This window comes from Muntiacus reevesi, chromosome 19 (assembly GCF_963930625.1).
Source record: "Muntiacus reevesi chromosome 19, mMunRee1.1, whole genome shotgun sequence".
In the NCBI taxonomy this organism is placed as follows: Eukaryota; Metazoa; Chordata; class Mammalia; order Artiodactyla; family Cervidae; genus Muntiacus; species Muntiacus reevesi.
The window spans coordinates 16,180,620-16,196,217 of record NC_089267.1 but is presented as its reverse complement, the minus strand read 5'-3'; positions in this window follow the sequence as shown (position 1 = coordinate 16,196,217).

Below are 15,598 nucleotides of genomic sequence, written 5' to 3'. Positions count from 1 at the left end.
ATATCTGAGGTTATTTTTATTTCTCCCACAATCTTGATTCCAACTTGTGCTTCATCCAGTTTGGCATTTTGCATGATGTACTCTGCATATAAGTTAAATAATCAGGGTGACAATATACACCCTTGACATACTCCTTTCCCTGATTGGAACCAGTCTGTTGTTCCATGTCCATTTCTAACTGTGGCTTCTTGACCTGCATACAGATTTCTCAGGAGGCAGGTCAGGTAGTGTGGTATTCCCAACTCTTTTAGAATTTTCCACAGTTTGTTGTGATCCACACAGTCAAAGGCTTTAGTGTAGTCAATGAAGCAGAAGTAGATGTTTTTCTGGAACTCTCTTGCTTTTTCAATGATCCAACAGATATTGTCAATTTGATCTCTGGTTCCTCTGCCTTCTCTAAATCCAGCTTGAACATCTGGAAGTTCATGGTTCACATATTGCTGAAGCCTGGCTTAGAGGATTTTGAGCATTACTTTACTAGCATGTGAGATGAGTGCAATTGTCCGGTAGTTTGAACATTCTTTGGCATTTCCTTTCTTTGGGATTGGAATTAAAATTGACCTTTTCCAGTCCTGTGGCTACCGCCGAGTGTTCTAAATTTGCTGGCATATTGAGTGCAGCACTTTCACAGCATCATCTTTTAGGACTTGAAATAGCTCAACTGGAATTCCATCACCTCCACTAGCTTTGTTCATAGTGATTATTTCTAAGGTCCACTTGACTTCACATTCCAAGATGTCTGGCTCTAGGTGAGTGATCACATCATCGTGATTATCTGGATCATGAAGATCTATTTTGTATAGTCCTTCTGTGTGTTCCTGCCACCTCTTTTTAATATCTTCAGCTTCTGTTAGGTCCATACCACTTCTGTCCTTTATTGTGCCCTTCTTTGTATGAAATGTTCCTTTGTTATCTCTAATTTTCATGAAGAGATCTCTAGTCTTTCCCAGTCTATTGTTTTCCTCTATTTCTTTGCACTGATCACTGAGGAAGGCTTTCTTCTCCCTCCTTGCTATTCTTTGGAACTCTGCATTCAATTGGTTATATTGTTCCTTTTCTCCTTTGTTTTTTGCTTCTCTTCTTTTCTCAGCTATTTGTAAGTCTTCCTCAGGCAACCATTTTGCCTTTTTGCATTTCTTTTTCTTGGGAATATCTTGATCACTGCCTCCTTTAAAATGTTATGAAGCTCTGTCCATAGTTTTTCAGGCACTCTATCAGATCTAACCCTTTGGATCTATTTGCCAGTTCCATTGAATAATCATAAGGGATTTGATTTAGGTCATACCTGAATGGTCCAGTGGTTTTCCCTACTTTCTTCAACTTAAGTCTGAATTTGGCAATAAGGAGTTCATGATCTAAGCCACAGTCAGCTCCCGGTCTTGTTTTTGCTGACTGTATAGAGCTTCGCCATCTTTCGCTGCAAATAATATAATCAATCTGATTTCAATTTTGACTATCTGGTGATGTCCATGTGTAGAGTTTTCTCTTGTGTTGTTGGAAGAGGGTGTTTGCTATGACCAGTGCATTCTCTTGGCAAAATTCCATTAGATTTTGCCCTGCTTCATTCTGTACTCCAAGGCCAAATCTGCCTGTTACTCAGGTATCTCTTGACTTCCTACTTTACTTTCCAGTCCCCTGTGATGAAAAGGACATCTTTTTTGGTGTTAGTTTTTAAATGTCTTATAGGTCTTCATAGAATTGTTCAACTTCAGCTTCTTCAGCATTACTGGTCGGGGCATAGACTTGGATTACCATGATATTGAATGGTTTGCCTTGGAAATAAACAGAGATCATTCTGTCATTTTTGAGATTGCATCCAGGTACTGCATTTTGGACTCTTTTGCTGACTATTAGGGCTACTCCATCTCCTTTTAAGAGATTCTTGCCCACAGAAGTAGGTATAATGGTCATCTGAATTAAATTTGCTTATTCCAGTCCATTTATTTCACTGATTCCTAAAATGTCAATGTGCACCTTTGCCATCTCCTGTTTGACCACTTTCAATTTACCTTGAAGGAAATTGGAAGGAAGGAAATTGGAAAGAAGGAAAATTCTAGATAATATTAAAATTAGATATTTAGCTATGTGATTAAATTAAATATATAAGTTCAAAATTCATCATCCTTTTAAATTATTATTGATTTTCTAGTAATGGTTGAACAACAGCAATTTAGCAATTTAACTTAACAATTACATTTCAAAATATCTGAATTCTAAGGCCTTAATGGCTGACTGCTCAGAAAATATTCAGAGATTGAAGGAAAATGTGTAAGTAGTTATCTCTTAGAAAAGGCTTGTGAAAAAGGTTAGCATTCTGATTAACATGCTTGCAGTAGGGAACCCAAAGCATTTTTATGACTGGACCATAATCATATTGTACTTACTAAGAGTCCACATTACATATTAGGTAAGTTGGGAACTGTCTTTGGCTGCTAGTTTAGAGTCCGGAAATAGCAGTGACCTACTAAAGTCGAAGAAGTCTGGAGGTAGGCAGTTCAGCGCTGAAAGGGCAGTTTCATGGAATAAACTGCCACCTATGTTCTTTCAGTCTCTCTGCTTCAGGTTTAGTATAGCATGAGATGTCCATGCTCAAGCTTCCTCACAGCTCAAGATGGTGTCAAGAACCCATGTCTCCGTTACTAAACAGAGTTTCCCAGAAGTCCCACCCAAGAACTTTTGCTTATTTCTCTACAAAAGAGATGAGAAAGTGTACCTATCTACATGGCAGCATTGGAGATGCAGACACAGAGAACAGAGTTTTGGACACAGTGGGGGAGTGAAAATGTGGGATGATTTGAGAGAGTAGCATTGAAACGTGTGTGTGTGTGAGTGCATGCTAAGTCCCTTCGGTCATGTCCACCTCTTTGCCACCCAGTGGACTGCATGCCAGGCTCCTCTGTCCCTGGGATTCTCCAGGCAAGAATACTGGAGTAAGTAGGTTGCCATGCCCACCTCCCAGGGATCTTTCCAACCCAGGGATCGAACTCACATCTCTTAATGTCTCCTGCATTGGCAGGCAGGTTATTCACCACTAGCACCACCTGGGAAGTCTAGCATTGAAACATACACATTACCATATGTAAACTAGATAGCCAATGGGAATTTGCTATATGACACAGGGAACCCAAAGCCAGTGTTCTGTGCCAAACTATCGGGGTGGGATGGGGAGGGAGGTGGGAGGGAGGCTTAAGAGGGAGCAGACATATGCTTACTCCTTGGAAGGAAAATTATGACCAACCTAGACAGCATATTAAAAAGCAGAGACATTACTTGTCAACAAAGGTCCGTCTAGTCAGGACTATGGTTTTTCCAGTGGTCATGTATGACTGTGAGAGTTGGCCTATCAAGAAAGCTGAGTGCAGAAGAATTGATGCTTTTCAACTGTGGTGTTGGAGAAGACTCTTGAGAGTCCCTTGGACTGCAAGGAGATGCAAATAATCCATCCTAGAGGAAATCAGTCCTGGGTGTTCATTGGAAGGACTGATGTTGAAGCTGAAACTCCAATATTTTGGCCACCAGATGTGAAGAGCTGACTCATTTGAAAAGACCCTGATGTTGGGAAAGATTGAAGGCAGGAGGAGAAGAGGATGACAGAGGATGAGATGGTTGGATGGCATCACTGACTTGATGGACATGAGTTTGAGTAAACTCCGGGAGTTGGTGATGGACAGGGAGGCCTGGCATGATGCGGTTCAAGGGGTCGCAAAGAGTTGGACATGACTGAGTGACTGAACTGAACTGAACTGAAACATATGTGTATCTATGGCTGATTCATGTTGACACATGGAAGATATTGTAAAGTAATTATCTTCCAATTAAAATAAAATTTTAGAGAAATGAAAATGTAATTTTTGTTTAAGCTGGGCACATCAACCAAGTTTTATCTTAACAATAAAAAGGGAGAATGGATATATGTAGAAAATCATCAGATACTATCTAAGAAGTTAAATATCCCTAAGGCCAAATATAAGCCGAATACTTTAATTTTCTATTTTTTTTCCCCCAACATCATTCTACTTTCTCTGTTCAGAGAACAAATATATACTATTACAGAGCAGGGTGCATAATTCAGTCTAAACTGGAGAATTGGCATAATGTGTCTGACTCTTTGTGTCCCCTGGACTTTAGCCCGCCAGGCTCCTCTGTTCATGGGATTTCCCAGGCAAGAATACTGGAGTGGGTTGCCATTTCCTTCTCCAGAGGATCTTCCCAACTCAGGGATTGGACTCAGGCCTCCCGCATTGCAGGCAGACACTTTACCATCTGAGCCACCAGGGAATCCCCAATGATGTATTTAAATAAGCCCAAATACATTTCAATGAATCTGAAATGACTTTAGCCTTATGTGGAAACATTAACAACAATACTCATAAAATGTCAAAGGAAATTTGTGATAATAGATAAAAAATATTAAATTTAAAACACCTTTATAAAGATCATACTAGCAATTATGAATTTTATGCCCTAGGTTTGGTTTGGGCTTCCCTCATAGCTCAGTTGGTAAAGAATCCACCTGCAATGCAGGAGACCCTGGTTTGACTCCTGGGTCAGGAAGATCCCCTGGAGAAGGGACAGGCTACCCGGTCTGGTATTCTTGGGCTTCCCTTGTGGCTCAGCTGGTAAAGAATCCACCTGCAATATGGGAGACCTGGGTTCGATCCCTGGGTTGGTAAGATCCCCTGGAGAAGGGAAAGGTTACCGACTCCAGTATTCTGCCCCGGATAATTCCATGAACTGTATAGTCCATGTGGTTGCAAAGAGATACGACTGAGCGACTTTCACTTTCACTTTCAAATGCCCTTAACTGGAATAGCTGTTGTTGACTCACGGTACAAATATTTACTGAATTTTCTACTTGGCTCTGAATCCATGACTTCTATCTTCACACAACCATAGGGCATTAGAATTTCTGCTCTATTTTGTAAGTAAATGTTGACTTTGACTATTAATAAAGTTCTGTTTATATTTAAGCCATTTTATAAAAGCAGCAAAATTGTCAAGAATCTATTAAGTGCTCTTTGGAGGAAAAGGCTTTATACAAAAATGATTATTATCAGATCTAAGACTGAACAGATATAATATTTTATTGAGATATGATATTTCAGTATTGATACAATGTTCTTAAATATAGAAATTCAGAATAAACTGATATTTTCTTCCTGACAAGCATTCATTTTTTTTTTATTGGAATGTAATTGCTTTACAATGTTGTGTTAGCTTCTGCTGTATAATAAAGTGAATCAGTTATTTGCATACATATATCCTTTTCCTCTTAAGTCTCTCTCCCACAGCCTCTAGGTCATCACAGAACACTGAGTTGAGCTTCCTGTTCTATACGGGAGCTTCCTGCTAGCTATCTATTTTACAGACGGTAGTGTATGTATATGTCAGTGCTACTCTCTCAATTCATCCCATCTGCTCCTTTTTATTCAATATGAGCATGAAATTACAGTGAAATTTTATAGTGTTTAAATCAGTCCATTCTTCCCAGAAATATTTCTAAGCTGCAAATTGTATAGGTTATAATACATAGATGATAAGCTACAATTACTGAATATAATTTTAGATGCACAGCAAAAGTCTTCGTTGAAATATGAGAGCCCGCCAGGCTCCTCTGTTGATGGGATTCTCCAGGCAAGAATACTGGAGGGGTTAGCCATTCTCTTCTCCAGGGGAATCTTCGCAAACCAGGGATTGAACCCAGGTATCCTGTATTGCAAGCAGATCCTTTACCATCTGAGCCACCAGGGGAGACTTATGTTTTCCAAGTTTGGGTATAAGTTCAACTTAATTTTGCTCAAGTTACATACGTATGCTTGCTGTAATTTCCAGATAAGGAGGAAACTTCCTTTACACCTGTGAAGAGCTTACAAATCAAATACACCCACATAATCTGTACATAAACTCTATTTATTTAAACAAGGTTTCAGTTATATTCTGGCATGCAGATTGTACCTTAGGCAATTTTATTTCTAAGAGATAGAGTGCAATTTCAATAACTATTAAAACTGAACTAATTTGTTTCACTTGTACACATTATGCATATTCAGTTTAGCAGTTCAGTGGCTCAGTCATGTCCAACTATTTGCAACCCCAGGGACTGCAGCATGCCAGGCCTCCTTGTCCATCACCAACTCCTGGAGTTTACTCAAACTCATGTCCATTGAGGTGGTAATGCCATCCAACCATCTCATCCTCTGTCATCCCCTTCTCCTCCCACCCTCAATCTTTCCCAGCAAAAGGGTCTTTTTCAATGAGTCAGTTCTTCACATCAGGTGGCCAAAGTATTGGAGTTTCAGCTTCAACATCAGTCCTTCCAATGAACACCCAGGACTGATCTCCTTTAGGATGGACTGGTTGGATCTCGTTGCAGTCAAAGGGCCTCTCAAGAGTCATCTCCAACACCACAGTTCAAAAGCATCAATTCTTTGACACCCAGCTTTCTTTTTAGTCCAACTCTCACATCCATAGATGACTACCAGAAAAAACATAGCCTTGACTAGATGGACATTTGTTGGCAACGTAATGTCTCTGCTTTTTATTATGCTGTCTAGGTTGGTCATAGCTTTTCTTCCAAGGAGCAAGTGTCTTTTATTTTCATGGCTGCAGTCACCATCTGCAGTGATTTTGGAGCCCCCCCCAAAATAAAGTCTGTCACTGTTTCCATTGTTTTCCCATCTATTTGTCGTGAAGTGATGGGACCAGATGCCATGATCTTAGTTTTCTAAATGTTGAGCTTTAAGCCAGCTTTTTCACTCTCCTCTTTCACTTTCATAACATGCATATTGCATAATATTAAATAAATTGCGAGGATTAGGGTTGTATAGCAATACTATTACAGCATTGCTGTAAGGTGCTTGATGATATATTCTAAAAATAAAAATTTTAATTATCAGAAAGAATAGAAATTCATACTTAATTTCAAAGAAAATAACAATTCAAACGAGAATAAGAAAGTGGCAATCATTGGAATCTCTCCAATCCAAAGAATAACAAGGGATAACATTTTGATACATATCCTTCCAAACTTTTCAAATAAATTTAGCTTTGATTTTCTTAAACTGTATAATTTCTTGCATATCTAAGACTGTCTCTGTGTTCCCTTTATATAGCAATATTGAAAAGCATTTCAGCTGGGTATAGAAATCCATTTGTGTAAACTTTATTCTGTCAAAACTCTGAAGAAAGTACTTCATCACCAGACGGAGAAAAAACAAACATTTATCTGTGCTCCTCTGGTTGAAGGCAATCATTTTTTAAAAATTATTTTCTGCATCCATTCTTTCATGTTTTAAATATATATATAATATATATCTTGAAATAAAACAAGTAAGTAAATGAACATAATGGGTTGCATTTATATGTACATCTTTTCTTATTATTTGGCCCAGAATTTGTAACTGCACTTAATAAATAAGTTATTCAATAAGTAAACATTTTCTTCAGTGCAGTAAAGTTTTCTTCATTTCTATCATTGACTGTTGCATGTCTTCTGGTTTCTTTCTCCAGAATTCTCATAGATGTCTATATCTTTATCTCTTTCTTTTCCCTCCTTTGTGATTCAAGTTGGACTTAGAAAAGGCAGAGGAACCAGAGATCAAATTGACAACATCCATTGGCTCATAGAAAAAGCAAGAGAATTCCAGAAAAACATCTACTTCTACTTCATCGACTATGCTGAAGCTTTTGACTGTGTGGATCACAGCAAACTGGAAAATTCTTCAAGAGGTGGGAATACCAGACCACCTTACCTTCCTCCTGAGAAATCTGTATGCAGATCAAGAAGCAACAGATAGAAATGGACATGGAACAATGGACTGGATCCAAATTGGGAAAGGAGTACATCAAGTTGTATATTGTCACCTTGCTTATTTAACTTCTATGCAGAGTACATCATGTGAAATGCCAGACTGGAAAAAGCACAAGCTGGAATCAAGATTGGGGGAGAAATATCAATAACCTCAGATATGCAGATGACACTACCTTATGGCAGAAAGCGAAGAGGAACTAAAGAGCCTCTTAATGAAAGTGAAAGAGAGTGAAAAACTTGGCTTAAAACTCAACGTTCAAGAAAATGAAGATCATGACATCCATTCCCATCACTTCATGGCAAACAGATGGGAAAACAATGGAAATAGTGACAGACTTTATTTTCTTGGGCTCTAAAATCACTGCAGATGGTGATTGCAGCCATGAAATGAAAAGACACCTGCTCCTTGGAAGAAAAGCTATGACCAACCTAGGCAGCATATTAAAAACCAGAAGCATTACTTTGCTGACAAAGTCCATCTAGTCAAAGTTATGGTTTTTCCAGTAGTCATGTATGGATGTGAGAGTTGGACCATGAAGAAAGCTGAGTACAAAGAATTGATGCTTTTGAACTGTGTTGTTGGAGAAGACTTTTGAGAGACCCTTGGACTGCAAGGAGTTACAACCACTCAATCCTAAAGGAAATCAACCCTGAATATTCATTGGAAGGACTGATGTTGAAGCTGAAGCGTCAATACTTTGGCCACCTGATAAGAAGAACTGACTCCTTGGAAAAGATGCTGATGCTGGGGAAGACTGAAGGCAGGAGACGAAGGGGACGACAGAGGATGAGATGGTTGGGTACCATCACTGACTCTATGGACATAAGTTTGAGCAAGCCTCAGAAACTGGTGATGGACAGGGAGGCCTGATGTGCTGTAGTTCATGGGGTCACAAAAAGTTGGACAGGACTGAGTTACTGAACTGAACTGATCACTGATTCAATATATTGCAGCATTGCTTCTTTTTCTTAATTTCCATTAATTCTAGATTGAACTTGAATACTGATATTTTAAGACTTCTTTGCATTCTTGTCTCACTCAAAAGCTTGTTGGAACTCTGGCTTCATATTAAATTGCTTCTCCCATTGATCTCCTTAGTCTCATGCTCTACTACACCATTTTGGATGTATCTAGCAACTCTCTAATTTTCTTCTTTTTCTGGTTAAAAAACTTTCTATGTGCTGTTTTATTAGTTTTTAAACTGTTTATTTTATATTGGACTATAGCCAATTAAAAATGCTGTGATAGCTTCTGGTGCAGAGCAAAGGGACTCAGCCATACACATACACGTATCCATTCTCCCCCAAACCTCCTCCCATTCAGGCTGCCACATGCCATTGAGCAGAGCTCCCTGTGATGTACAGTCGGAGTTTGAGTGTTTAGAGCAACAGCTCTTTTTTTCTCATTTTATAGTTATTGAAATTGTCTTCAATTTGTTATTTCCCAATTCTCATAAATCAGATTAGCAGAATTAGACACAAAAAATTAATTCACAAATTAGATCTAAATTCTCTTAAACTGTAATATTTATTCTGGCTCTTGTGGCAGATAAACAATGACATTTTTATCTGTCAAACTTCTGAGATGGACTTCTGAGATGATATCAAACTTCTGAGATGATATCACCTATAGGTTTTAAGTATATATGATTAGAATATGCACTATTACTATTGGTGAAGTATTTTGATTTTCTCACACAAAATGGACCATTTAAACACCAATTATAATGAATATGCAGGAAAGGCTGATAATCTGAAGACTTGTATAGTCATGCAAACTGTTAAACATTTTGAATTCTCTGTATTTTATCAAGTTTAAGAAGAACATTTTCTTCCATATTTGAGCATCTCTGAAATGGGCTGCATTGTATAATTACTGGTGGAGGTTGTGATGTGATTGTCACTCACTACATTTTTTTTTTTTTTTTTTTTTTTTTTTTTATTTTTTTAATATTATTTTATTAGTTGGAGGCCAATCACTTTACAACATTTCACTCACTACATTTTTATACATCCTGAGAAAAAGCTACAGAATATTCTTTTGCAGAAAAATAGCAGAAATCACAGTGGGATATACTCACAAAAATGTTGTATTACTCATGCTCTGGGTGACACAGATGATGATGTGTGAGAAAACATGAAAATCGACGACTGTTGAAAATGACTCAGAAGACTGAGATTCTCAACCTAAATAAATTATGAATATGTCTTAAACAATTAATTGTATTTTATGTATACAAAGAAGTGATAAATAATTTAAAATATAAAATTTCATATGTCTGAAAAGCTCTTTCAATGGGGCATTCTAATTAATTAGAAAGGATTGTGAATTTAATCAGTGGCAACTTTATTTTTAGTCGTGCATAAAATAATGGAATGCTCTATTAAGCATTAAACTAGATAAAAAATAATAGCGTCTTGGTCTCCCCCAGATATTTAAAATGAGATGAAAATTCATCCAGGCATTCTGTTGTAAGCTTAATAACTTGACATTAATTTAAAGTTAATGAAATATTCCTTCAAAAAGAAGTTTGCAAAAGAGATTTAAGGCACTTAGGAGTTCATAATCTTTAAGTCCTTGTTCAGTGAAACAAAAATTTTAATGCACACATTTGCACACAAAAGCAAATATGACAATAACAATAATGAAAACACCTTGCAAAAGCATCCATAAAAAAAGTATGTCCTTTCATAGGGAAACAAAGAGACCAAGACAGGATGAACATATAATCTGGTAAGAGTAGAAAACTGAGTATAGAACACAAATTTGATAGCAAAGTAAAATTTTCCAATAAGAGAAATCATCACTTTAATCTAGAATTTCCCTTTCAAAGTTGAGAAAAAGAACATTTTGGAGGGGCTGATCCAATCAAATAATCTTTACTGTGTAGGAAGTACTAATCAAAAAAAGTGTTTAGCTGCTTCCATTACCCTTGTGTTAGAAATCAGCCCTTGTGAATCCATGGAGGAATCTGGAGAACTTGTATGAAGAGCTGATAGAACACAGCTTTGCCCTCAAACTTGATGAGGACAGCAGAGTGAGATTTGGCCACTGGCAAATCCTTGAAGCAAATCATGGATATAAGGTACCTGGCATTAAAGAAAATATGAGCTAGCCATTCTTATGAATATGTTTTTTTCCCTTAAGCAAAATTCAGTAATTGCATTAAAAATGAAAATGTGTCCTAGTTCATTTTTGTAGCCAAATTCATTTTAAACATGTAAATTGAGATATGCAGAATAATAATGAAAAATATAATGTAAAAACATCATTGCCTATTGAATGACGTGGCCATAGAGTAGCTGCCCATTATCACAGAAGAAATACCAGGCACACAGTCACATTATCATCTGTCAGCAGCAAAACTTCACTAGCAAATATGGTCAAATTAAAAAATCTGACCTTTAGTTTCACAGTACAGTGCAATTAGCATGCAATGGCACATGCAAATAAAAGAAAATATTTAATCATTTTGTACATTTAAGCAATTGCAAGTCTGCAGATCCAAACTCTGTGGGTTCTCAGGTAAACATGGAAAATTATAATTTTAGCAGAAAAAAAAAAAAAGGAGCTTTATTTAATCATTATGCTCCTCTATCAGTTTCTTTTTTCCTGTTCATTACTTCAGGTACTCAAAGTGTATTTGAGGAGAGGCTGCCATAAAACCTGATCCATTTCTATTTTCTTACTGCTGTCAAAGGCCATCTGAGGTTCACAGAGGAGAGGTAGGGAAAGGCAGCACAGATTCATTCATTGCACATTGACTAGGAGTCATTAAAGCAAACCATTCACATTATCTCTAAATTATCATTGGCAAAGCTGGTGATGTACTTTTGTGCTATATAAGCAGTAGCAATGGAAACTTCATTTTGTTGTTAAATTAGAATATGAGATCCTAAGGACTGAATGCTTTCTGCACTAAATCCTACATAATTCCTTTTAATTTATTTTACTTTATTCATTATCTATCGATCTATCTATCACCTCTTTCTTCTAATAGTGTATAGTATTGCATTACATGCACAGCCTTATACATACATTTTTGGGCAAAATCTAAAGAGTAGCTAAATAAAATTCATTAAAAAATCCTCCCTCTTTTTTGCGCTTATTTTAAAATATTAAATTTATTTCTTAATGACTCATACTCCCACATGGCTCAAAGATCATAATTACACAAAACATATTCATTAAGCTGTCTCATGGCTACCCTGATCTATCATCCTAAATCTTTCAGTCCTCTCATAGGTTAAAAATTAAACATTTTTTGGAAACAATTTCAGAATTATAGAAGAGTTACAAAAATATTACATTTAATTCCTACATTCCCTCACCCAGTTTCCCCTTATGTTAACACCTAACAATCAGGGAACATTTACCAAAACTGAGAAATTATGTGACATGTCTTCTTTGTCTCCTAACTCTATAACACATTTTTATTTTATCGAAGTATACTTAATTGACAGTGTTGTGTTAATTTCTGCTCTACAGCAAATTGATTCAATTATATATTCTTTTTCATACTCTTTTCCACTATGGTTTATCATAGAATATTAAATATAGTTTCCCAAGCTACACAGCGGGACCTTGCTATTTATCCATTCTATGTAAATATAGTAGTTTGCATATGCTAATCCCAAACTCCCAATCCATCCCTTCCCCCATCCTCCTTTCCCCTTGGTAACCTCAAGTCTGTTCTCTATGTTCTGTAGATAAGTTCCTTTGTATCATGTTTTAGATTCCACATATAAGTGATATCATAAGATATTTGTCTTTTTCTGACTTTCTTCACTTAGTATGATAATCTCTAGGTCCATTGATGTTGCTGCAAGATGGCCTGTTTCATTCTTTTTTTATAACTGTGTAGTATTCTATTGTGTATTTGTACCACATTTTCTTTATCCATTCATCTATTGATGAACTTTTAGGTTGTGGTCATTGTAAATAGTTGCTGCAATGAATATTGGAGTGCATGGATATTTTTGGATTATGTATAATTTTGTCTAGATATATGCCCAGGAGTGGATTTGCTGGATCATATGTTAATTCTATTTTTAGTTTTCTGAAGACCCTCCATACTGTTTTTCATAGTGGCTGCACAAATTTACAGTCCCATCAACAATGTAGGGGGATTTCTTTTTTGCACACCCCTCTTATGACAGTTATTTTAAAGTCCTTTCCTGCTAACTCTAATATCTGGATTGTGTATTGATTTACTTCTACTGTTTTGATTTTCTAGTTATTATTCCTGGTCACATTTTTATTATCACTGTGCATATATATTTTAATATTGTAATCAGATATTTTATATAAATGGATTCTAGAGGCTCCAGGTGATATGATTCTGCCCAGAGAGCAGTCACTCTTTCCTAAGTTAGGCAGAATGCATGGAGAACTGACTACACTGACCAGTCAGACATTGAACTGAGTCCATGCCGATTTGTAACTAGACTTGGTCCATCTATGATGCATCCTCTTCCCTGCGCCTTGCCATCCTGGCCTTCTGCTTGACAGCCTGGAAGGTCTCTGTCTCTTCTGAATCCTCCATCTATGTATACTGTAGGCCTCCTCCCTCAAGAGTTTTTCTTCTAAGCACACCAAACGGGTAGATTTCAAATTGCCTGTTAGAATTTTCCTACTCACTTCCTTGGTCTCCTGTTTTATTGCAACACATAGCAAAGGTCCACAAAGATGACTGGCCATACATTTGGGGCACTTCTAAATTCAAAGCTGTCATACTGGCCCCAATAACTATCAAAAGCTTTGCTTCTCTTTCTCAGTAGAATCCCTCTTCCTGGACCAAGTCTAAACTACAGTCCGTGTCCAGAACCACAGATGCCTTAAGGAAATATAACAGCAATCATCAACAGCTCTAGGCAATACATTTTCTTCCCTGGGATTTTTGTTTGTCTAATTCTTCTTGCTTCCACTACATTTCAGTCTTTCCAGTTGTTACTTTCAGAATGTCAACCTATCATGGTATACATTTTATTCAGTGGCAGAATCCATTTCTCAGTATTTCTGAACTTGGAAGGAATTCAAATTAGTTTCTGTAAGACGACTGAAGCTGTAAAATGTAATCCTCAGAAAGTATTAATGAATGTGTTTTGAACACTGTGGAGAAAGTCTGTCTACAGTGAAACAGATGAAAAACGTCAACACAGACAAGAACCAACAGAAAAAGGAGAGTTCTGATGGTGTCTGGAGTGTGGATTGTTCCTGAGGATCGGCTGCCTTCCTTCCTGGTCCAAGGTGGCTGGTGGCTCAATTCCTCTCTCAGTTTTTGAGGGCCAAGCTCTCCTTGAAATAAGTTCTCGCTTTTGATTTAGTTGCGATTAAATTGGTTTTACATCGCTTGTAGTAAGTGCCTGAATTAATACTATGTTTCATACTGTTAAATGTCAACATAAATTATGTTTTCACTGTCATAATTTTAAGCTTTTACTTATTAAAGTTTACCCTATGATCTCTCCACTATTTTGCAATAATGATAATAGCTGTGACATCATAATGCTGTCGATATGCTTACCTGACATGATTTCTCATCCTTTCCTAATGTGATGCTTCTAATCTTCAGGGTCCTTGGAACTCACATAGCCAAACATGTTCAAAGCATATGTAAAGCAAAATGAAATAAGATTTGATATAGATAACACAATTACGGTTATCAGAGGGGAAGGGGTAGAAGGAGGGATATACTAAGAGATTGGGATTGATATATACACACCATTATATATAAAATAGTTAACTAATAAAGACCTAAAGTATAGCACAGGGAACTCTTCTCAAAACTGTAATGGCCCAGAAGGGAAAATAATATAAAAAAGACTGGATATATGTGTATGTGTAACTAATTCACTTTGCTGTATAGCGGGAACTAACACAACACTGTAAATCAACCATACTCCAATAAAAATCTAAAAATAAAAAATAAAATAAAGAAAAGAAGTAAGATCCTCCTCATGGGAGGGGCTCTTCCATGCATAAAGGGCAGAATTTTTGGGCCTTTGAAATCTAGATTCATTTTGTTTACATTCCTGATTTGGGCAAGTTCTTATTGGGTGAACTTGCCAAACTGCTGATTTCTAGTTGAAAAGATCTCTTTTAAAGAACTTTTATCTGAATAATTTTCTCTCAAGGGAAAGGCCTCTATATTTTTAAGTCCTTGACCCACTGGTGGAAAACAAAAAAGACAATTGTATTCAACAGACAGGAGAAAATGAAAAGCAATTCAATTTTTATGGTTATTTTTCTGCTATTTACATTAACATTGTTATAAATGGAGAACAGTATTTAACATTTCTTCCAAGCAAATTTAAATTTATTGTGTTTTTTATTTAATGCATACGTGTGTCTGGCTTTGGAAGAAGTGATAAGGATGAGGAGACAGGGAAAAAGAATGAAGAAGAGAGTGGGGAGAAAAGGCACATAAGATGGGGGGGAAAATGAATCCTGAAGGTAACTAAATGGGACCAGATAAGAAGTTAAAGTGTTTGGGTTGTGGACTTCAAAATAAATAGTATGTGATTACCTATTAGTGCTACCTAAGAATTGATGATCAGCTGGCTCAACAGAACCATGGTGCACAGTTCTCTGCCTGATTTTTATCATCACCATCATCACCTCCAGAAAAAAAAAATAACATGTAGGTTCCTAATCAATATTTGGAGGTTTAAGTAGCCATGAACGTTGATATCACTTCAGAGGTGGGATGGGCTAAAGCCACAGGCAAGATGGTCAAAAGGGCCACCAGTGCTGGGTGGCCTGGCTGACTTGGTCTAGACAATCGG